The sequence below is a fragment of the Manacus vitellinus genome, unplaced genomic scaffold, assembly GCF_001715985.3.
Source record: "Manacus vitellinus isolate BGI_N305 unplaced genomic scaffold, ASM171598v3 scaffold_5_pilon, whole genome shotgun sequence".
In the NCBI taxonomy this organism is placed as follows: Eukaryota; Metazoa; Chordata; class Aves; order Passeriformes; family Pipridae; genus Manacus; species Manacus vitellinus.
In genome coordinates this window covers 9,029,214-9,055,209 of record NW_021940682.1, presented here as the reverse complement: position 1 = coordinate 9,055,209, position 25,996 = coordinate 9,029,214, and the positions used below count along the sequence as shown (strand labels likewise).

Below are 25,996 nucleotides of genomic sequence, written 5' to 3'. Positions count from 1 at the left end.
AAATAAAAATAAAAAACCCTGTGCTCAAAACTTTTTTACAAAGGAAAGCCTAGGAAGTCTGTGACACTGTACAGTTTGGAACCCAGTTTTAAATATGTTTCTAACTTTTCTTTTCATGAAATTGCCCTTCCTTCAAATTTTATTTCTTCTAGCTTTGTTTCTGGTTAAGGAAGCACCTCGCCAACATTTTTGGCAATTGAAAAAGAAAAAGCTTGACCATATTTTGTCAAATCCAGATATAAAGGATATATAACCAGGTGCTAAAATAATAATCCTATGATTATTAATCCTATGATTATTAATCCTTAATCCTATGATTAAGAAATTTAGAGATTTCTCAGCCACCACTGTATTTGTGTTCTGATATTCTTCAATGCAACTCTCCCCTTTAGATCACAGGAACATAAATTTTAATCTCTGCCACATAATCTTCCTATTGATATTTTGGTTTGTTTATATCTTCTTATACTTCTAAATTTCCTCTTGACTTCTGTTTAACCCTCTACTTCCAGTCACTGATCCTGTTTGCAGGGTTACCTTATGCACTGATGAATGCATTCTTTATGGTTATCTGAAACATCTCACTAGAACAGAGGCGTGTTTTGACTATCCCACATCTGTATGCATTTGATCCTCCACCTGATCATGTTCTTAAATATAAGGAAACCCACCCTAAAGGGGATAACATTTCCTGAATTTCAGTTTGCTTGGGTCCCCTTCTTGCACACAAGGTCTGTGTCTGGCATGTTATTTCCTGCATATCAGAAGGAAATCATTCTGTTTGAGGGCAGCTTTTATATTCTGTGATGAAACAGAACTAAGACTCTTCAAAAGCTCCTACAGAAATGAAACTGTGCCAAAGTAGCCATTAACAGGCCAGGATGCCTTTGATTCAGGAAGCCTGCTAAGTATATTAACTATTTTCCCTCTATAATTCTAACTGCTGACATTATGGGGCTATTATGAGACAGATTCACAGATAAAATACATAGTGAACCACAAGGTATGTCATTTTCAAATGTGCACAGGTATGAGAATCATCCTTCTAGAGCCCCTCACTGCAGTTTGCATGGAAAATATTGGTAACAAGATCCCTGTCAGCACTCTTCCTTGTCCAAGAAGGGAGTTTCTCTTCTTGTTATGAACACCAGGCAGTCTTTACTCATCAGTAAATTTCAAAATATTTTGAATCTGTTCATTGCAAAAATGAATCAGCAATGAAGGGGACACCTAGAGTCAGATGTTAGTGGTTTGAGATCATCACAGCTGCTTGAATGCCCATGCTGTGTAAGAAACTCACTTTTTAAATGACCACACAATTTAAAAGAGCAAAGAATGGGATGAAAGCCTCTTTCCCACAGAAAATTAAGACCAGTTAAGCACAAGGATAAAATATTATGGTCCTACCAGTGACCCACAGTTGTCAGGAGCTGGGTCTGAATTTGAATGGACTTAAGTATGCTTTTGTGTTCTGCCTCATGTTGACAGTTCCTGTTACAGGAAGAGAAAAGAATGTGCTCAACAAAATGTGAAGCTACCCAGTAAAAGCTGAGGTTCAGAATTGTAGCATCCTCTGCAGTTTTTTGTCAGGGATTTGGAAACTGTAAAACCAAAGCCCAGGGGGAAACCACAGATAGCCGATGCTCCTGCATAAGCTGGAGCATCCCTCTGGTACCTTCTGCCAGCTGTTGAGCAGTGTTGCTGCTGGAGTCTCTGAAGGCTGGGTGGATGCACCAGAGGAAACACAGAGTGGGGCATAAACCATGGACCTCTCTGTCCAGCCCTCTGTTTCATATTTGCCCAGAAGTGGCCAGCTTTACCAGTCTTCCCAAGTGGCCTACGTTGGAAGAAGAATTCTTCCTGAAAAGAACATGGCACTAGACAGCAGTGGTTGTCATGGAAAATAAATCCTGTGGTCAGTAAGATAACTCACTGCCTCATTTAACTACCTATATCACTGGAAATATTTGTTAAACTGCCGTTCCTTGGGGAGAAATGAATAGCTAAGAAGGAAAGTGGCCAAGCTCAACAGCACAAATGATATAATTGCAGACCATGTTAAAGAGGTATTATTAAGTGAAGTGGGCTGGATGATTTACTTCAAATCTGCTCAGTGAAAATTTTACACTGAGAGACATGGGACAATGCCAAGGTTAATCATCTGCATAGCTTGTCCATTGCAAACCCTTCCTGCATAGGCATCTATCTGTTCTTTAGAAATGGAGAAACTGTAGAGTGCAATCAGCAAGAAAGAATAAAAAAGATCAAACTCACTGTATCATATATTCAATAAAAATATGATATTTTACATTGCCACATGGTACTAATGAAACCATGAAGTTAATAGAGTGTAAGAAAAGCAGCACACCATCTCCTACATGGAGCTTGCATTTTAAACCACCCTGGGGCATATCTTTATGTGTAAGAGACTTTGTAGAACCTAACCAAGTGGTGTTTTGTAAGTCAAAAGTGTTTTTGTATGATTACACTGATCATTAAAGATGCAAAAGATTAAACTACTCTTCCAGATTTTTTGATTTCTTGAAGACCATTTGATATCATTCTTTATGGCTGGTTTCATATTTGTCAGGCAAAACAAAATGCAAACAATACTTGCAAAAGTTTCTTGAATTATAAAATTCAGTACAAAGCCAGATATAGCAGCTGGTCAAGAAGGGCAAATATACTAGTTGGATTCTTGACAGTATTAGGGAAAGAGAAGATTCACTCAGTCTATTTCACAGAGGCATCCATGGTAATTCCACTGTTTACAGCAATTGTCAAATTCAGTTCTGCTTTATGAAGCCTTTAAGCATTTGTAATTTATTAAGTGTCTGTAACTAGTTGAGATGTATTTTGCACGTTATATTTTCTTCAGAAAAAATGATTTTATTATTCACATTTCTGCATAATTGATATTCATATTAGAAGAACTGTTATCTTGCAATAAATGGCTGCCTTTGAAATACTCATTGGTCATGAGGAATACAAAAATGTAAGAAGGGACAAAGACTATGGATATTGTTATGACAGAATTATCTTATACATTCAGAAAGTATTTTGAAGTAATTGGAGGGTTTATTTTAATGGTTTAGATGTATATAAGGATTTAAAAGGTTGTAATATAAATTCCTTGTTTATAAGGGTAAAAATATACATTTTTGTTTTAAAATATATTTGAAAAAAAAGTCGACCAAACAAAGCAAATCTTGGAGGAAAATGCCCCACTGAATCAGACTGAAAATCCTTCTGTTTGTATTACTTTTAAAATCTTCACCAAGATGCAGAATTTAGGATTTTGGTAATTCAAATTATGGTGTTAGTTTATCATGTTAAATCTGAGTATTTCAAGTCCCCTTCCAGATAACATAAGGGAGAGACTGTATATAATATAAGAGAATACTATAATAACTGTGTACACTATAAGAGAACTGCGAGAAAACAACATATTCCCTGTGGAAAACAATGTTCCTTGTGGAGCCCATTTTTCCAATGGAAATAATTCTCGACTGTCGTAACTTAAACACACATGCACTGGTCAACCAGGGAGAAGCTACATCCTAAGTATGAGCTATACAGAGAGGCTTCGTCCAGAATGTGGAACCTTGCTGCCTGCACATGTGAGCCTGAAGGCCACCTCTGTCCAAAGCCTTGCACTCCGCAGCTCAGGTGAGACAATAGTATTTACACAACAGGGCCACAATTTATATAAAGCTAAGGAAATGACTTTACAGAGATAGGGCTTCATTATAAGCAAATTGTCTTTGTCCCTTTACATGTCATCGAAAGTCCTCGAAGAAAATGTGGCTGTGACAAACATCAACTCTAAGGAGGGCAAAGAGTTTCCTTTGCAATGAGCAGTTGAAGAAGAGGCAGCTCTAGCTGGAAGGGGGAGCTCTTAGCCATGCTCTAAGAGGATGTGTGGTGCTGAGTTGTAACTGAGCTTAGTGTTTCTGGTCAGAAACCCCTTCCTCTGGAAAGCTGTGTGATTAAAGACCTAATTACATTGTTTTCCCTATACTTAGTAGTATGCCCTGACCTAACATTAGAAGTGTGATTTGTTTAAGCAAATAAAAGATGTCTGTCACAGCTAATTTATATTTGGCAACGCTGCAGTAGAAATTTTTCAAAGAAAACATTGCTTCTCTCTTCTTACCAGAGGCAGGTAAATGCGATGTGAGTGACAACCTGATTGTAAGCTCTGCATCAGCAACACTGATGTTTCGAGGCTGCTTGAAATTCAAGGGAGAAGGTCACTAAGGAAGAGTTGATTGTGGAATTTGAATGGTTCTTTTCTGAGAAATTGAATCTCATAAAAAAGTTTATGTTTCTGTCTGAGAGATTGTGAGTGATATTATAGTTGGGCATTTTTCTTCTCCTCTCTAACAATAAATATAATGGCATTCTGTTAAATTCCATTATAATTTCCCTACCAGTTGTGGCAGCCTGACTCTCTGCCAAATCTCTTGGCAAAATTCCACTATATGACTGGGGAAATCCATCAGTTATATGAGCAGAAATCTTGGCTCATAATACCCAGCCATAAACAGATGTAATTGCAACTGCTGAGGTGTGCTCAAGAGGAGGATTGTTATCAAAGTGAAGCACTAGAAATAGTGTCGCTATTTTATATAGGAGTTTTAACATCTTTTGTGGGGTGAAACCCAGTAGGAACAGATAAATAAGTAAATATTTGAAATTCAGGAGCAAAAAAAGGCACAATCTTTTAGTTTCATGAAATTGCACAAGACAAGGAGATCTTTCCAAAGGGAGAGATCTTTCCAGAGGGAGAGGGAAATGTTAACTATTATTAGAACTTTGAGTTACCTCTCTTAAAAACAGAAAAGTGGTATGACTGAGAAAGAAGTCCTTCCAGAAGGTCCACACATGAAGTACAGAATTTGGTGCTAACTTAAGCTGAAATGTCAGCAATTATTTCTGCTCCACCAGGTAGAAAATGTCTCATTTAGTTGTATGATTGTTTTCAAAATTAAAGTTCAATAAATTATATGTTGGGGATCCGTAAGTCTGAGGAGACAACTGAAAGCAAAATGTGTTCCAGGTTCTTCTTCTCCTATCCTTTTGTTCTGTAATGTTTGAAAGGACGGTGATGGGAATAGGCATTTTATTTTAGATATGTTCGCAAATGTGGAACCAAGGTTTTGTTGCAGAGGAACTTGGACTTGTTTGGACTTCTTTGAAAGCTCTGGCAGCAGGATTGTGATGAATCCCTTCTTGTGTCATTAAGTGGCACAACATCTTGCACCAGCCTGCTGACTCCCCTGTAAGATCCCTTCCAGCCTGAACCACTCTATGATTCTATGTTCTTACAGGTTAGTGTCCAGATATGTTTCAATGAGGTGCAATTTTAGGAAAGAAATAAAATCATCACAGAAAAAGAATAAAAGTAAAATGATTCTATAGGCCATTAGACTCTATTTTGTCCCTGTTATTTGCACTAGTAGTATTGTGTAATAAAAAGCACGTAGATTTGGAAAGGAGTAACAAAATACTAAATCCCAGAGATTGAACAGTGAGGGTAAATCTGAATTTAGGATTCTGGCACTGAAAACGTCTTTAAGTGGGAATGGGAGGAACATGCAAATGAGAAGACAGAAGAAGAAGAAAGATGGGTGTCTATGTTTTGTGTAGTCTCTGTGTTGTTGTTTGTTTAACACTTTATAACCTCACCATAAGATGAATTAATTCATCTTACCACACTCCTGAAAACTGAGTAATGAAAACTTTACCAGACAATGAAAATGAAAAAAAACCAAACCAAAGCAAAGCAAAACTAGAAAATATAGTATAGTGAACTATTCACTGTCTTTTTTTTGGCTTTATGTAGTTAAATTTTGACGTTACAGTGTATGCCTCAAATAAGCAGTTGGATGAGCTGGAACTATTTAGAGCAAAGTTTGCTTTATCTACACTTGGTATTTTCGGTTGGGCTGTGTTCTACCAAGTTCAGTCTTCTATGCAAGAATCAGTAAAGAATTTGCCTTCTCTGCTTTCTAGACCTTTTTCCCAACTCTCTACCACTTAATAGCACTCAGATTCCACATTTGGTTTCATTATTTCTGAGGGCACAGCTGAAAAACCTTTCATCTTGTGAAGACAATGTGGAGACACCACAGCCTCTAGCAAAAGCCTGTGAGAACTGGATTCCCTGGCCTTTCCTCCTGAGACCCACAGTGCAGGTACTCTCCTCAGGCAGCAGCCTCATGCCTGATCCTGTGATTATCTCGATTACATGACACGCACAACACGCAGGCAGGAGACAAGAGGGTCCCTTATAGTCTGGTAATATGAGGAGAGAGTGCTGTGAAAAAGATCACAGGAATAATTTAGTTGTCTCAGAACTCACTCCACACCCATTTTTGAAATATCTTAGAACTAAATTGCAGGCTGGGTTGTCTGCTCTAATGGTCACACCCTACCCAAGGTGCTATATGGAGCTTATGGACTTAAGCATATACAGCATGTATAACAGTGGTTCCTATTCCAGATGGAATAGAAGAATTGAAAGTCATATTATCCTTGACTTTGTGGATTGTCCCTGTATGCAGGTTTGAATCCTGCTGGTCATGCAGTGCTGCTAAATATGCAAAATTTTGTTGCACTGACAATATCTATGCTATGAAGCAGAGGACTTTGTTTCTCAGCATCATCAGTCTAATGACTTTTATCAGCACTGAACAACCTTGAAGGAGAAGTGCCATTTCTTTAGTCTTTTTTAAAAAGATTGTCACCATGAGGATGTCTGAAGATGATCAGGGTCTGACTATTGTAATCATCTTTTACAGGAGAAATGACACGTCCTTATCAGGCATTCTTTGGGGACATGACCTCTTTTATCAGAACACTTATTAGAGTGGACCAGTGGTCCTAGAGACTACCTAATGAATACAAATTTCCTTGCAAAGTAAAAACATTCCTGTTTAAAGCCCTCTGCAGATCCTGGCAATTTTGAACACAGGTTTACTCTCCCGGAATAAGTTGGACTTGACTCTGCATTTACACCTCTGGAAGTCAGACGAGTAAAAAGAGGGTCAGCAAAAGGAAGACCAACAAAAAAGGGAGAAAAATGGTGAGAAAAAAGGCATGAAAATGAAGAGAGAGAAAATGAGAGCCATAGTTGAAGGAAAATGAGATGTTCTGAAGCTTTTACAGACATAGCACAGGTTGTCTCCAGAGGATTTGTACAGGAGTAGTAGTTGCTGAACTACCCCGTGTTTAAAGCCTCAGAAGTTTAAGTTGGATTCTGGCCACACAATAGGTGGAAACAAGCTAAGATTAAGGAATGTTCTTGTTCTTTTTGTGTGTGAGATCAAAAGCTTGAACCCACTGATATAGAAAGACTAATGATTTTTTTCCTTACACTTTTTTCAAACTAACAAAAATTAAAGTACAAAAATTGCTGCAAATGATTGCAGGCACATCATTAAATACCAGAGCTCCTTCACCTATTTACTTTCATCAGATCACCATAAAGGTATACAGGCAACCTTGATAGAGGATATTGAAGGAAGAATGAAACACCATTAAAAACTTGCTTTTTCACTGAGCTTCAGGATGCTTCTGCTCATCCTAATGCTTTTAAGTAAAATTGAGTGTAGTACCATAGTAATATCAGATAGTAACTCGTAAGAGGAGACTGCATCCTGGCCCCAGAGCACTTAGCAGCGTTGTCCTCTCTGTCTGTAAGTGATATGAGCCAGTATATGACACGAAAACACCGCATTATACCGTGCCACTGCGACACCACGTTACACCACCACCACCACACTGAGGTGCAGCCTCATGGTGTTATCATGTTGTTGGGCTTGGTCCTGAAAATAAACTCTCTAAAGGTTACAATTATATATAGAGCTGGTACACTGCCTTATCATCTCCACAGCCTGAGATGAGGGGGTAGTGTCTGGTGCTCACAATGGAACCAGACTGACTGCATATTCCCACCAGAGGCCTGTGCATATCTGGCATGGATCCTGTCTACAATAAAGAGTGGTCTTGTTTTAACTAGTTCAGTAAAGATCTAACAAGTGTTTGGTCATGGTGCTCCTAGGGACAGGTCTTGTGATGGGCAGAAACCACCCACTCTGTGCAGTGTCAGACAAGCAGAGCAGTACCTCAGCTCAGGTCTGGCTGCCTGCTTTTGCCAGCACTGCAGCTCTGGAAATCCCCTGCTGCTACTACCAGGCATCTCAAAGCAGGTACTGCTGCAGTGATGGCTCCTGACAGAAGCAGTAGATGCTGACTACCCCCAGGCTCTCACCTTATTGCTCTCTCTCCCAGTTATTTCTGTTTTCTTCACCTTCTCCTGGCCTCTATGCAAGTTTCATTGGAATGGAGAAACTTTAACCCAGCTCTGAATTATAAGCATCAACATCATATGGTTTCACTGAAAGATCACAGTGTGTTTAATGAGTACCAGAACCCTCAGTTCAATAACTATAGGTATTAAAAGATAAATGAGTAATACATAGATTTTTTAAATTTGCATTCATATCATATGTTCTATCTGCATATTAATTTTGCACATAACGCTCTAGGAGACAGAATATCAAATAGTTTTCTAAAGTGAAGGCATATTATATTAAAGTATCTAATCTAGATTTCCATGAAATGTTGCTATCCCCAGAAACCCCATCTGACTTAAACAGGAATGCTACTGTCTGTGAACTAAGCAAAAAACCAAAAGACTGCAAATGAAGATAACAGTTTTGTAATATGTCTGATCTGGGGAGTGATATCCTCTTATGTGGCAATTGGGAGAGCTGTTTGATTTAATTTTATTTAACACATTCATTAATTCAAGAACATAGCTTAGAAATGAAACAATGTGAATATATTATAGGAAATAATGGAGCAGATGGAAAAATAATATAAATTAGCTTGAGCTCTGATTTGGGAAAACACTTAAGCAGTCATTCAAGAAAATGCTCAGAATTAGATGTCAAATTTTACGAATATATCTGTATAGTTGGTGGTGGTCAGGATGTTGATGGGAGACATCGCACAAGGACACCTCTTTTGGTCATATCTCCTTTGTGAGTGCAGGAATGAGAGGAGGGGAGAACTTATTTTTTCCCTTAACTGTGAAATATAATGCTGTGATTTTGACTTAAAACTCATGATTAGCCTCAAACATATTTTTAAACATTTTCTTCAAAGAGATATTTTCATGAATTGGGTTCTCCAGAGATTTGGAACCAGAGCATGAGTTAAGCTACATGAATTGTGAAGTTCAAAGAAAAATAGTCAGAATACAAATTTACAATGAAAATGAGAAAAAGTAATATATTTAGAGAGTTTTGAGCAATATAGAAAAATAATGAGATAGCATATTACACTGCAACAAATACCAAAGAACAGTATTAATCAACACTTTCCTTAGAAAGACAATTTACCAACCAAAAAACAGCAGTTGCCCTCGCACACCACTGCGATGATACCACTACGTGGATGAGCGTATTTCCTTCAATTGGCCAGGTGGAGACAAGTTACAGAGGGTTCCACAAAGCTGATAATCTTCCTCCCCCCAAAAAAACTGATCATTTACAAGCTTTGCCAATGTTAATATGTGGGTAAGAATGAGAGGCAGCTATCATAAGGATCAGAATTTCAAATGATCCAGTACACTTGAAAAAAAAAAATATATATTAAAATTTAATAAAGGCAAGAAGCAAGTCTTATATGAAGGAAATGAAAATTAGATAGGCAAACACAAAATGAAGAAAAAAGTGCTTGTGGGAAAGATTTGAATATCAGTACTAAGTGTTGCTATGAAAAGATAAATACGATTATGGAATGTGTAAATCTGCAAGTTGAGGAAAATAATTATTCCAGTACCTTACAATATTGAGTACTCAGTTGGAATACTGCATTCTATTTAGCACACCACTTTCAGAAATTCAAAAATGTATTATCAGGGGTCCAGGGCAGTAGAATTAAACTGATCAGAGGTCAAGAAATCATGCAATGGAGGGAAAGTTGGAGAATTGGATTTTTTTTTTCTAGAGAAGTTTGAATTTCAGAAGGCTGTTTCAAAGGATGAGAAACTGTTCTCTACACTCATAAGCAATAGCACAAGGAATAATTACTTTGACCTGCAGCAAAAAAGATTTTGGTTCCTAATTAGGAAAAGGTTCTAACTAAAAGGACAGTTAAAGGATCAGTGTACCAAAAGAGTTTTGTAGCATCTCCATCCATGGTGGTCTTTAATATAAGACATATATATATATATAAATATAAATATAAATATATAAATATAAACACCTATCAAGGATAATCAAGATGTCCCTGATACTGCTTCTAGGAAGGAATAGTAAAAACATCACAGGTCCCCTTCTAGCACCTACTGGCATAATTTCTAAAAGGTCTAATCATGACACCATAACAATACTTGCAGGAAAACCCTGAAGAGGAGGCATACACCAGTGGGTGGTGTAACAGCTCTTTTCCATTTTCACTCACTGTTATTTTCAAATTTGCTTTATTGAGCTTGTTTGGCATTCTTAAGGATGACTAGTAGATTCACACATGAATTTAGTGAAGCAAATGTCTGTAAGTGTACAGAACAACAGTACCATTCTGTATCAGGGTGGGCTAAATTATATAAAAAATAGTAATTCTTCCATAGGAAGCAGGGGTTTTCTCATGCAGCATGTGAACACATGGGAAAAAGTAAAGAGATCTCTTTCACAATTTCAGTGTACCTATATAATGCGGTCTGCATGCACCTCTTTTCCTTGAAAATCCTGCAGTGACCTCAGAAAGGATAAATTGCAGCAATCAGTGATAGAAGACCTATAGGTGTGGTGGTGGTGGTGGCTGTAAAAGTGAGGGGAATAAAAAAAAAATTCTGGCGTGTGTATGATTGAGTTTGTTATCCCTATGGACATAATTTGAGGAAGTCACTTGCATGCATCTTCTAAAAGATAAGCTAAATGACTTGTATTTAAATGGAAGAATTCTCTGCACAGTGCTCCCTGTAATCTCTGGGCTGCTGGAAATATGGCTACAGCAAATTGTCCTTCTGTTGGCTGTAAGGAAGCTGTGTCACGTAACAGTTGCTGAGACTTTGACATTAGAACTCACTGAAGATATAATGCCTTTTGACTTAATGTGATTTCTATTTACTGTCATTTATCTTTACATGCAATCTAAAATACAAGCATTTATCTATGTATGTTTTCTAAATCAAGTCACTTCATATTTCTACTGGGCTCCCTTAATACTTTCGCCAAGGTCAAATAATGAATTAAATGGGTCAAAGAATAAAAAGAAATGACGTAAAACTTCTTGCATAGATCTCTGGAATCTGAAACCAAATGCCAGTTCCAAAACTTGTAAAATACCACAGGCTGTGGCAACAAAGGTGAGTGACCTCAGAGTAAAGTAAAGCCCCCTAATACTTTCATTTTTTAAGATTCAGTTCTTGGCTGGCAGAACATCTGAAAACATATTCAACTGGGCATTACTTTTAAATAGATGTCCATTTTGGAAAGGCTATCAGGAGAATTAGGAGTTCAAAGCAATCTTTCACAACAGGAGAAAAACTCTAAACCCCAGTAACTGTCAGTATACATACATTAAAATAGTGCATGGAAGTTAACTTCACTATAAATTTAAATGTCTGGCTTTGTAACATGGAACTCACCTGTTGTGGGGTATGCAGAAGAAGTAATTTTGTAGGTTTAAGTAATTCTTCAATATTTTATATTACAGCAATTTAATTTTGGGATAACCTAAAAAGCACACTGAGAAAAGGCAGTCTGAAACCTTAACACTGAGTCAAGCTTTAGCTTATTCAAGAAAAGGAGTAGATAAAAATGGAAGTACACAGACTAATGGTCCAATTCAATGCCATTTTGAAAACTGCACATTGCAAGAGGGAGAACATTACTCACTCATTGGTTTTGTTTCCCGGCATCAGGGGGATAACAAGCTAGAAATCCAAACTTCATTGCCTGAAATCTTTCTTGGATGGATTAATTTTAAAATTAATTTGTGACCAAAAGAAAAGTCTAGTATGGCACTCAGCAATTTGAAATTTAGTTTCTCAGCTGAGAAAAGAAATCCTTTGACATATCAAAGAGTTTTATACATAGGTAAATATAATTGTAGCTGATAAACAGTGCAATTTTCAGTGGCAGCATCTCTTAGAAAGTAATATGAGTCACAAAAAGAAGTAAAATGAAAAACAAGCAAACAAACAAAAAAACCCAAAACAAACAAGAAAACCCCAAACCAAAAATCCCTTTTCCTTCTCCAGACAATCAGTTTTCATATCAAAAATCACAGAGACGTGGAGAATGTAAAGTTAGAAAGGAAGACTAAGATCATTGACAGCAGTATCTTAGTGGAGCATTGGTTGTCTGCTTATTTTTGAAAAAAAAAATATTTATGGATTTTTAAGAATTAAGCTACCTGGAGCTAAGCTGGAACTGTCTGTTTATTCAGCATCTAGTACAAGGGGAGTTTTCTTGGGAACTTTTAATCATCCTCTAGTGACACCGTTAATTAATTAGGAACTAGATATGGCAATTTTGGGCATATCTTCATTTGCTAGAAAAAACCTAATCTACTGAAGCCTCTTGCTCTGTAGCTTACAACTAAGAGTATTAGCAAATATTGTGCTGGGGGTTAGGGTATTTTCCAGACTCAGGGTCCTGGATCATAGACATTTTCCTTTTCAAAAGCTGAGGCTACAGAAATGCTTGACACTGTGCAAATGTATAACAAGTTCCTCACAGACATACTTTGCCCTGTTGATAAAAATCTTGATGAAATCAATGAATCTGCTCCCAATAAATTCCACAGAATAATCTAGTCTCAATATAATAGGTGGCAAGGGAAAAGAGCAAGCAAAATCTCTTCTTTCAAGTAGCAGGGGAAAGAGGCATATTCTGTACACTGCCAGAATATCTCTGGCTCCATGACAGTATCCTATGGGAGCACTCCAATGTATCTGAAGATAAAGTAGCTTCAGCTGGCCATCGTCATTTTCTGCCTAGAAGTCAATTCCTGCTCAACATCTAAGCAGTCACACTCAAGTCTTCCTCAGAAACAATACTCATCACCTAAAATGGTACCCCTGCATGTTAATATCCAGACAGAAGTAACTGCTCACAGCTGCTTGCCAAGATTACCCCTATTTTAATCCATATTTCAGTCCTAACAAAACAGTTTGCTATGTCCCTTGAGTAGGCAAGCACGGACATCTTAGAGGCAGAAGAGTTTTCAGGAAGTGGACCTGTCACCTTCTCTTCTCCTATCAAAATCCATTGCTTCAGATACCAGCAGGGACAGTACATTAGAAACAGCAGCCTAACCAAGTTGCAGGGAAGCATACCCTATTATTTTCTCACCCTATGTAGCTCCAGGCAGTCATGTTGCCAGCTGCACCCTGACCATATTCAAGGCCTTTTGAGGGCATGCAAGAAAAATGGGTGCAACATGAATTGCGTTTCAGAGCTCAAGTCTCATCTCACTCTCAAAACTGCTGTGCAAAATACCACGATGGACATTCTGGTCTGTTGGCAGCTGAGCTGTCATTATTACTGTTTGCCTGATTTTAGTGTTCTGAAAGTTATATACCTTACCAAAGCTATCTATGGTCCCTCTACCATAAAGAATAACACAGAAATGCCTCCAGATGGGAATCCATCCCTTCTTCCTTAGCCCCACAATTGCATGGAATGAAGTGGCACCAGTAGGTGTTTCTTTACTCTAGAGAAACCTTAGAGACCTTGCAGATTAGAAGGCCAATTTATAAGTAAACTTTGAAGCCTAACTAAGAGTAATCCCATCTCCATAGTAAACTGGAGTACCTCACTGGACTGAGTAAATTTCACTTGTGAAGCTTCCCACTTCAAAAAGAAAACACCATCAAAACTGTGTTAGGAAAGTCTTAGTGCTTACTAAGTAGTAAAGCTATTATTCATTTTCTTTGACATTAGGAAGGGCTCTTACAGCACATAGATTTCTTTGGCTATTGTTAGGTAAAATGTCAATCTTCTAGCCTATGATTAGAAAGCTTTCAAGCTAAAGGTATTATTTCCTTCTTTCCATTACGTGTGTGAGACGGAACTAACAAGTTGGTGGAAATGAGATGGAAAGGAGTTTTGAAAACAAAATAGAGTAATAATAAGATTTTTTTACCCTCACTCCTAAGACCAATAGTAACCACAAAAGACACACTGTAAAAGTATCACATAGGGTTCTAGTCTATGTTTGCTGGCTTATGTAGATTTCCATGTCATATTTGCTCAGGGAACAAATAAAAAGTCAGTCTGGGTGTCTATGAGCCCTGCAAACCCAACCTCATGTCTAAAATCTCCTATAAAAAAAAGTACAGTGACTAAGACATAGCTGACTGTTTGTCTGATGGTACACACAGAACAGAACTCAGCTCACTCTTTCAGATTGTAATAACTCTGCATTGCTAACAATAGAAAATCTTGGTTTGGTCAGTAAATTAAGCAGAAATCTTCAAGCGCACATACATAACACGGATCAGGAAGTGTCTTTTTTACACTTTAGACTGAGTCTACATTAGCTGTGTAGATCTGTGCCCTGTTGTTCCTTCACGGCGTTGTTAATGGCATTGTTCCACCACAGCCCATCAAAAGCACCTGCTGAGGAGTGCCTGTAATGAAGATCTTTAGTGCAGAAAACAAGAAAACTCACTTGTTGCCTTCAAGAAGACAGTAAGCAGCGTTAAGATGAGTGACCTGATATTAGCTCAGGCTGGGCATTTAGCAAGGATCTCTCCTGTCACCTAGCCCTCAAAAAAAGAACCTGCACCACAGATGTAATTAGGAGTAGGGAGGTACATGCATGATGGTCTCTCTGAGCAGAAAACAAAGTCATGAGATGGCTACATCCTTCAAGCACCTATAGAAAGAAAGGGAGAGTAGTAATCCAACTTGTAAATAGGTTCTATTCCTATTTAAAATGGGCTTTCATCTTACTGGAATGCTTCAAAAGAGGAAAATTTCCTTATCCAATAAAATAATACTGAACAAAAAAAAAATTGATCTATGGTCGGTTTTGTTTGTTTGTTTTGTTTTGTTTGTTTGTTTTTGTTTGTTTGTTGGTTGGTTGGTTTGTTTTTTTTGTTTGCTTGTTTTTGGGTTTTTTTGTTTGGTTTGATTTTTTTATTTTTACTTATTTCATTGTTGTTGTTTTTCTTTTCTTCTTTTCTTTTTTTTTTTTTTGGTTGGTTTTGTTTTGTTTTCCTGAAAATGATAATAATAATCCTCTAGGCAAAAAAGCCTTAAAAACTAAAAGCCTCTATAAATCACTTGCAAAATCTAGTACTGTCAGAATCTGTAATTTTAACATGAGTCATATGTTCATTCTTTTCATTTTTTTTCACTTAAAAGTCCAATTCTGTGAATCAGGTTATGATACCAACTAATATTTTAAAAGAAAAAAAAGTTCCCAGTCCTCATTTTGCTCTATCAAAACATTCCAAAACCTGGAAGGAATTGAAACAACCAAAATGTTTTATTTTAATAGATTCTTGGTGAGGAATGATCTTCAGTAAATCTGATTTGGGGAGATTCACGGGGTTGAGGTGAGGCTGAATCTGTATCTGATGTTTGTAAGAAGGAATCACAAAGAAACCATCTAATGCCTCATGAAACCTTAACAATGTGTGAAGGTTTCTGTGTTTCTGTCTAGTGTCCTGTATATGAAGTGGCTTGTGCTACTAGTGAGGAAAGACAGCAACCCTCACTTAACTTAAAACCTATACTCTATTAGCTTACATGCTAGAAGTTGAGAACTCCTTCACTTGTCTTTGCTCCTTTTTCTTTCTATGTGTGAATGATGGAAGGGGGGGAAGGGAAAACTCAAATTCTACCTCACATTAAGGTGTACTATGCTGAATAGATATAAAAGCACCCTCCTTGCCATATTAAACTGGTTAGGCTGATGATCAGTTTTGCAGCCTGTTGTACCCGCTTTGAAACAGTTCCTACATTGTTTAGCCAGCCACGCCAGAATGGAAACGCTAGATTTGTAAGTCTTATGAAATCAGCAGGTTGAAAAGGGCAACTTGATTAGCCAGTTTTCAGTGCGCTTTACACTTCGCAAACTAAACACACCAGCTGGAACTACTTAAGACTGCTAACAAATATCCATATGCCATGAAATTTCATAAACAATGTAAACAGTATTTTTTTTTTCACTCCGGTTGAAAATGTAATCTACTTTTTAAGCATGTTTGCATTTTTAGAAGACTTGCAATGAGACAGAGAGCAACTGAAGTCAAAGCTACAGCTATAATATGTGAATAAGCAGCTGTCATAGCGTATTGTAATTCAGTACCAATCACAGTCTAAAAATAAAAGCCATAAATACAGGCAGAAAAGCCTCAAACCCTTAAAAGTTAGCACAGAGTTTCTTAAAGGAACCTGAGGGAGTAGGAATATATTTTCTTTTTGAGAAGACAAGGTAAAAACAGGGACAATGATTACACCCTACTCTCTCCGGGCATGTCCAGACAGACGAGTATCGACAGTTCGGAGCCCCTCAGCCTCAACAAGGTCACACCCTGCTCTGGGAGTAGTTTGAGGACAATGAAAGATACATTACTGCATGAACATTGTTTTCAAAAACAGCAGTGATCTGCTTGAGGACAATCTATTCACACAGCCAAAATTTAACACACTACACCTCAAAGCCCATTTGAACAAGAGGGAGCATTCATTTGTTCCTAATGAAATCTATTTTTGCTTACTAACAAAGATTCAATGAATCCTGGCCACTTTGGAATCCAATAAGTGTCTTCTATGACATTAGATAACCAGTTAAAAAAAAAAAAATGACATCTCATGTGCTTTCTTGCTCTCTGTCTGCTGCTGGCAAGTGGCACTAGTGCAGATTGTTTTGGAGAGGGCTATTACCTCTGTTTCAGCTCAGCAGTATGCTAATAGAGTACTTGGACGTAATACACTGAGTCCACTCTCTCTGGTTATCAGTTCCCCCTTTTTCCCTATCTCCCAATTGTTACCAAGAGATTTAAGGACTCAGGTAAAAGAATAAAACAAATAGCACTCAGCTATGGGTCCCATATAAATTCATAACACATTAAGCAGCCCTGGCAAAGCAGAGAGCAAGGGAGCTTGTAATTCCATGTGACTCACAGAGACATCACAATCAATGCTGCATAATACAGGTGCATTGTTTATCTCTGAAATTCATTTTATCCCCCAAATAATTCTTTCACTGCCTTTGCCTCTTTTCTTTTCTTTTTTTTTTTTTTTTCCAAAAAAGAAAAGAGAAAAATGTTATGGAAAGCAAAAGAGCTCTCTGAAAATTCCGTCACTTTTAGATTGCTCATCAGTGGCAGGCCAGATATATTTAAATCACAGTTCAGTGCAGCATGCATAAGGATGCATCCTGCTTTGTAGAGTTCTCACTCCTGTCTATTCTCTTCCAACCTCCTATTCAACCCTCAAATAGAAATCCTGTATAGTAAATAGAAAATGTAGCTAAGTCCAGTAAGCAATGGTCTGAGATTTACCACTGACAATTTCTAAGAGAAAAAATTCCTGATTTGCAATGATTCATTGTCAGACTCCTTGAAGAGCCTTAAAGCTCTCAGGTACTCTAAGGAGTGACCCAATAGCCACAAGGTCTTCAACCTGAGCAGCTTCTGCTCCAAGGTAATTCCCCTCTTCCAGAATGACAAGACTTGCCTTTACCCAAGCGAACAACAGAGAATTCAATATTGAATTACAGCAATGCAAATAAATACTTACTATTATGCAGAAGACATGATCCTCTATAGGTATGTCTACACTTCCAGGTGTAAAGAGGGCTCAAAAGTGGATGTAAGGATGCCATTTCCCATGACCTCAAAGCTTTCCATCCACACTGGTACGTATACCTCAAATGTCCACACCATACAGGGAAAAAGCTGTACCTCACATATCTGCTGATGCAGTGGGAGAGTAATACACTCTGCCTTGCCACAGTCCGCTCTGTCTGTAACACTTAGACATGAGTTTGGGTTCATACAGAGGCTGGGAATGGGCTCAGGCTCTGCTCTTTCAACAAAATCATAAATAACCCGAATTCAGAACTGTTAACACCACTGTAGGTATTCAATGTGGATGGAAGGCATTCTTCCACATGTGTGAGAATGGGCTCATACCCATAAATTTTTGACAGTGTAGGCATACCCTTTCAGAACATGCCTGATTGCTTCAGATAGCTATTCACTTACTATTTTAATAGTTTCACAGAGAAAATCATCTGCCCATTCACCTCTCCCTCTGACAAAAAATGGAAACTTGCAGCATTCACAGAAAGATGTAAGAAAATCCACTGCAGACATGTGCATGCACATGCACCCACGTGGCAACAACCTGGAAATCTCCTTAGCTGTGTATCAGTATTGACTGTGCTTTAGTCCCCAACAGAGAGATGGTTTGCTCTGTCTCCTCAGTTGTGGAAGGTTTTGGGTGTTCTCCATGGGTAATTTCCTCCAAAGTGAGTGCAAACAATGCGGTCAGAAGAGCTCCAGAGGCAGACAGGGAAAATAACCTGGTAGCTGAGAAGAGTTTATTGACTTCCGCTGCTTATGAACAGCTCAACAGCATGGAGTCCTCCAGGTTGGTGTTTCTCTATAATCTTGACCCACCTGGAGATCCATGGTGTCGAACCATGAACTTATGAAGACAGCACTGCTTCCAGTGTTCCTCTTCATCCTCAGTGCGTCGAGCAGTGAATTGCTGAATCCTTTATCATTTCTTTTACAACAAGCAAGTTCCCTTGTTTCTTTTATTGTCCCTTTTCCACCATTAGACATTTTAATACACGTGGACAAGAGGTCACACATACCTTTCCTTTCAGCATTTAACAAATGGCAGTCACTCTACGCCTTCCATACTCAGTACCTTCTGTATCAATTCAAGTATCAAGGTGGAGACCCCACCAGGAATTACAAAATCTGTGATTCTTTTCATGTCCTAACCATCTCTGAATAAGTTTGTTGGGAAGCTGCTCTGTTTTGCAGAGATGGTGAAGAGAGTGACAAATCATGTGAGAAAGGTATTCTGGTTGGCCAAGAAAGATTTATAAAAGAAGGAGGCTCCTCAGTATTTCTCAAAGACCGTCAGAATCTGGATTGTCATTCCAGCCTCAAATCACACACTTATGTCCAAGGCACAGTAGACACTAAAGCAGCATCATGGTGATCTTATACAATTTTCTACCACTGCCAAATATGCAAGCACAATGTCATAAACTGTTCTTTACTTCCACTGACTCTGTACTTCACTTTGGTGTCCCTAATGAGATCTTTCTTACAAACTATGGCTATTATTCTCAAGCTTTCTGGCCTGCCCATTATTCTCCTACGGTTTGGTTTTGATGTATAAATAATAAATGGTCAGCATGAGGGCTAGAGGAGCTTTAGGAAAAAGTATTAAGAAATCTTCTTTCTTTGAAGGTTTAGATAAATTAATTTTGCTTAAAGAGCAAATTTCAGCTGGCTCCTTGACATTAATTAGCCTAGCTTTACAAAAGCCCTGCAAGGTATTATATGAATTTTACAACACACTATGCATTTTACAGATAGGTATGCTGAGGTCCACAGAAAGACTAAATGCCACATTACTATTTTATGCAAACAGCTGACCAATGTGGTGATTAAACTGTGTGGTGATATACTTTTAGCAAGAATCTTTAGCTTACTTCACTGGGGAGTGATAGCAGGACATTTTGAACAAATGGGCATCTATTTTGGAACTCATCTCCCCTACTGATTTGAAGCCTAGGTTTTTTAATTGTTCAGTGTCTGTGGAAAGGCAATATTTTTATGCTGTGCTTGTATTTTTTATTATTTCTATTTATTTAATTAATTATTTTCAATGAGTGAAAGATAATGCAAAAAAAAAAAAGGAGAAAAAAATCCCTTCAAAGGATGCTTACTAGAGACCTTGTTGATATCTTCTCAGGTTATGGATACATGAATAGAGATGGAAAACTTGAGAGGTAGACTTAGGATAAATTGTGCAGTTATACACAAATAAGTGTGCTACACATAGAAAAGCAGGCACTAGAAAACTTTGAAACTTGTAAGTTAGCAGGTAGGTTTGCCATTCATTTTCCTGTCACCAAAATCATCTTTTTTATTATTTTTAGGGGGAAAAGGGTGTAATTTTTCACTGCTGATATACAATGACAATACACAACATTTTCTGGTGAGTAGAGAAGATACAGAGACAACACTCACATGTGCCCCACCACCCTATCACAGGGAAGAAGCACACACAGCCACTTTATCCTATAAAAGCCTGAATAACTCAGGAAAAGCTAAGAAGAGACCTTTCACCCCTTTAGGTTCCTGTTCAATAGCACAATGAAAGTTACTCTCTAATCTTCTCTTTTTCTAGAACTATAGAAAAGGAAATCATAATTATAAGAAAGCAGGATCTAACATTTAGCATTGATATATATGATATATGTTTCTAAAAGCACAGAAGACATATCAGTTTTGAAAATGACACTGTATCCAAGAAGTACTACTTCAGGCAAAGAAATTAGTGCTGCATCTTGCATTTTATCCCTATAAAGATGTCTCACATAGTTGTCTTTAAACTATTTGAGTTAAAGAAATTTCTGTTTTCTACAGTGGATGTGCTTGGTGTTGGTTTTCTTCTGCAATGGATTGGAATGATTATTTGCCCAGAGAAAAAACACATGTACTAGAGCTGAGTGCTTTTAGGGCTGTGCATCTGTTCTTGCCACTTACTCTTTATTTGAAATTGCAAGGCTGTTTATGCCATTAACTTTAGTTGCAGCAGAGATGCTTATGATGTCACAGTAGGGGCAAACAATGAACATAAGCAGAAAGAACAAATAAACTCTTATTCTTTGCTTTCAGGCATTTTCCAATAGTCCTTTCAAGCAAACATGTGCACACTAATTCAAATTTTACTGATGACATATACTCAGTTTATGACGAATAGTACATTACTTCCTGAGTTCCTGTATGGAAATACATGGAATTCCTACTTAGTAAGACATTATTCTTCCAACAGCCTGATTGGAATATGTGAACTGCTTCTGAGTAAACCCACAGAAATGTGCAAGGCTGATAGGAAGACTAGCTCTTCTCAGAACGAAATAATCTCTCGGGATCTAACTGTAAGAAAAAAATAAATGACACAGTATCTGATAGATAACTAAATTACAAGACTGTGTGTTTCTGCAAGTTTTCTACAATGTATCAACAACCCTTTGATCATTTTACTGTGTAATGGCACTGTAGATTTATTGTTCCCTGTTCCATTTCCATCAAACATGAATCTGAATAAAGTTTTACTAAAGCAATTGGCATGAGAAGATCTTTAAAAAATAAGGATAGGGAGCTGTCAAAAGGTACTAGGGAAGGCGAAAGATGTGAAATTTGTAGTCCTACCTTCCAATGCTCTTTTCATTCTCACCTCTCCTGTCTCCTTCATTGCTATTGTAGGACTGCAAACCTATACTTCAAATATGCTGCAGTGATGACTGACAGCAATGATAGCAATGTACCGTGGAAAGATAATTGATGTTGCATTCAGTTAATCTCCCTTATGATATTATCACTATAACTGCAAATTCCAATGCACCACCAAAGAAAGTTTCTTAAGAGCTTCCTGACTGTCAACAACAGATAAATATGCCAATACAAAGTTTGAAATGTTCTTTCTTGGCACAGAAAATGTTTAAGTTTTGTTTCTGCTGGTGTCAAACCTCTTGACTAATGATCTGCTCCAAGATTGCTTTAACATGCCTGATTATACATAGTACTTGCTCATTGACTGGTCACTGTCCATCATTATCAAGCAGATAACCTATGTTATTTCCTCTGCCCTCAGAAGACAAAGAGAAGTTTTAAGGGAGTTTATTCCATCCAAAAGCCATGAGTTCTGTTAGAAGTTTTTGGTTTGGAGTAGAGAGTTTGGACGTACCACTATAATGCTACAAAATATTATCCTCTGTAAAATACTAAATCTCAGCTGTAGGTTATTGCAAAGTCTTTCAGTGATTGATTTGAAGTTATGTGAAAGACATTCCTTAAAGTAGATTTTCTTTTATTCCTCACTTTTTCCTTTAAATGGTTCTGGTTTGGGGCCTTTCTCTTTTAACATTATAAAGGCTGGATAAAACTACCTCTAGAGACCACTTGTATCACCAGCAGTAAATTACCAGCAATTGTGCTCTTCTCTCAAATGATAATGAGCTGGATTAAAGCAGATAGAGAATTGCTACCCTAATACAACTTTGGTAATTAAATTCCAATATGTAAAATTCTATCTGGCATTGCAATGGGATACTATACTCTATTTCCTACCCTTTGATAATGTGTAATTCTGCTAAATACTCTGGACCAGCTGGCATATTTCAACCCAGAAGTGTACTGAATATGATGCAGTGGAGAGTTTTCATTTGAATCAGTTGGTAATATGTTTTATTACTCCCTTAAGGTGATAGGTAACATGAAAATACAAACATTTCCAGTCACAATTGATTATGGAGAATCTAGCATCATTTTTGGAAGCACTGAGTTCTAACAGCTCCAGTTGAAGGCTATGAAAGCAAGAAGATCCTCAAACTCTCAGCAAATCAACCTCATGGACTTCCCTAAAATGCTACTGAAGACTTTCCTGTAATTATTGCTAGTAATATGTGGGAATGCAACAGAGACAAGATGAAAGCTCTGGATAGCAATTTTTATAATCATCATAGAAGTAAAATTTCCTGGGTGGAAGTCATGCCTGTAAGATGAAAGTCAAGTCAAGGCTTTTTCTGCCTATGTAAAGTTACTAGTCCAAGGGGAATGCCGGAGAAATTGATTATTTTTATTTAAAATTTATACAAGGGTGAAATTTTGTCTGAGTGAAGATGACTTAAAATTTTAACTAATTTCTGTGGAGAACTTGATCGAGACAGATACTTATTTTATAAAGATACAGCCTTGTGATAAAATTTTAAAAAATCTCATATTTCTTAAGAACTCTGCAGGAAGTGTGTCTGTGTTAGTTCATTTTATTTTGGAGTAAGATATTGTCTAACATTACCTATCCACAAAGGTGTAAGATGAAATTTTCTGACAACCAGAAAAGAAGGAAGCTCTACTTTGACTCCCACGGAAAAAAAGATTTCTCCCATGCCAACTGTTTTTGACCTGAGATTTCTACTTAATGGGCAGAATTAATTTGATGTGAAATGTGTATTGTGTACTATTGAACTAATGAATAGTTGCTGATGGATATTGTATCTGGAGGGCATTTCACTCTGCTGAGTCATATAGCTTTTGCAGTATGTCAAAAATGAAATGATTCTTCTAAGGGCCAGAATTTTTCTGAAGACAAATAAAGACCAACATGCAGCTATAATCTTTTTAAGGGACAACACAATCCATCATTTCAGACATGATTTTGACATTATCCAATATCTTAGCAACTGACCATGCAAACTGCCTGCCCTGAATACTGCCACATGCCCTCTTCCATCGAGGAGTTATAACCAATATTGAAATGATGAATGGTTTACTATAATTGCTTTAATTGTCCTATAAAACCAAGTAGCTATCTGATAAGTGTAGGAGGTGATTGTACTGCTCTGCTCCACACTGGTGCAGCCTCACCCCAAGTGCCGTGTGCAGTTTTGGGTGCCACAATATAAGAAGGATATAAAGCTGTTAGAGAGCATCCAAAGGATGGCTATGAAGATGGTGAAGGGCCTTGAGGGGAAGATATGTGAGGAGTAGCTGAGGGCACTTGGTGTGTTCAGCTGGAGAAGAGGAGATTGAGGGGAGACCTCATTTCAGTTACAACTTCCTTGTGAGGGGAAGAGGGGGGGCAGTCACTGATCTCGTCTCTGTGGCGACCCAAGGGAATGGCCTGAAGTTGTGTCAGGGGACGTTTGGGTTGGATATTAGGAAAAGGTTCTTCACCCAGGGAAGTGGTCACAGCACCAAATCTGACAGAGTTCAAGAAATGCTCGGACAGTGCTCTCAGGCATGTAGTGTAGTTCTTGGGGCTGCCCTGTGCAGGGCCAGGAGTAGGACTTCAGTGACCCTTGTGGGTCTCCTCTAACTCAGGATATTCTGTGATTCTATGATTCTATGATAACATTGTGGCAGAAACCAAGAGAAAACACAAGTCTGAAATAATTTCATCCACTCTAGGATGGGTAATTAAAGACATCATCATTGGGAAACATCATCAGATGTATCCATAAAAAGATAGAAGAGAATTTGAGTCCTGAAGAGTTTTACATAGGACAGTATTCTAAAATATAATCATCCTTATAGTTATCCACAAGAAAATCAGAGGCTTCAGAGGAATTTGCTAAAAAATAGGAGACTACCTTTTTTCACCTAAGACGCAATCCTACCCCAGTCCATGGGTGGTCATTCCCTTCCAGATTTTAAATCAGAAAACTCTTTGAAACAGACTCCTACCAGCTGTACCTTTATATATTGAAAACAAATATCCTGCTGAGGATTGGCTACAAAACCTTGCCTCTTTGATGAGTTTAGCTTCTGCTGTGAGAAACATGGGATGTTTAATCTTGATCAAATGGAACAAGGAACACCTTGATGTCCCTGGCATTTTCAAGAGAGATTATCTTTCACATTCAGATTTTTAACTCCTTTGCAGCTGACTCCTCTGCGTGCTAGTCCTTTGCTTAATGCTTGAGAATGAGCCACCTAAGTATTGGAAAATCTCAAGCACATCACCAGGCATTTTCTCCACTAAAAGACTGAAATTCAATTCAAGATACTCATATGGTATTTTAACAAATTGCACTCTATCTATTAAAGTATTAAAAAATTTAGCCTGGTAGAAGTTTAATAGTGCTGTTATAGAAATAATGTGTTTCATAACTGTGTTTTGGGTAGGGCATAATTCTCACAAGGAGCGGATAATCTTCCACAGGAAAAATTTTGTTGTGTTCTATGGTATCAGAACAACCAGGATTTTCAGCTCTGACAAGGTTGTGGAGTTTTGTTTCTTAGGCTACTTTTGGTGTTTGTTTATTTGCTTGTTTGAGTATCTGGGGAAAACTCATGATGCCAGAAACAGATTGGTGAGAGTGAGAGAAATATAAGAGAGCACATCTCACTCTCTTGTGACCCAGCCTTGTGTTTCTGCTGTAATGCCAAGCTCAGGAAATTAGGTTAATTTTCAGGGAGACATACTGCTTTGCCAGTGTCTGAAAGCTCCTAAATTCTATAAGTCTGCTACACATCATTCATGACAGATTGAAAAGAGTAGAAACACCTACTGAAGCAGAGAGAACAATCCAAGGGGCAGCAGCACTACTCAGTAAAACTCAAATGCTTCTTACTATACAGTGCATTAAATGAAAAGTGGATATATCGAGTATGATGATCTCTTTTCTTTTTAATGATGCTGACAAGACTAAACAAAAAACCAGACACTTATCTAAAAGGAAAGTTGGTCTTTCAAAATAGAAATATCTCCAGCAGGATCTTCTCATTTAGAGATGGTCTTGTTTGGAGACTTAATTGGAAATTCAACTTTGGTTTGGTCTGTTTTCCTTTTGGTTTTCCTAGTTTGTAATAATTTTGTCTAAAAGCTAAAGGGAAAAGACAGGCAGGCAGAGAAACTTTGTAGTTAAAGGATAAATTCATTAAAATGAAGAAAACAAAATTATATTAAAAAGCTGTGATGTGTTGCAGGACAAAAATAAAAAAAACACCAACAACAGAACAAACCCCTGGAAGAGTGGTTTATTACCTTTTGCTTTCAGAAAACGATGATTGTTCTTTCTACTAGTTCAAAGATTGTTTTAGAAGAATGGATTTTTCCCAGTTAAATGGATGGAAATCTGATTTACTCTCTGACTACTGAAGCTCCCAAGGAATATGGTATTTTTGGAACAGGCTGAGCATATCAGAGATAACTGGGTAGAACAGCCTGGTAAAGTAAACAATATCAGGGAGAAATTT

The 25,996-nt window shown here is 37.6% G+C and overlaps 1 protein-coding gene across 1 annotated transcript in view; it reads right to left on the bottom strand.

Moving 5' to 3' along the window:
- The window catches only part of CHRM2 (cholinergic receptor muscarinic 2), a 93,182-nt gene that overhangs the window by 41,642 nt on the left and 25,544 nt on the right, over positions 1–25,996 (bottom strand). The window lies entirely within an intron of this gene.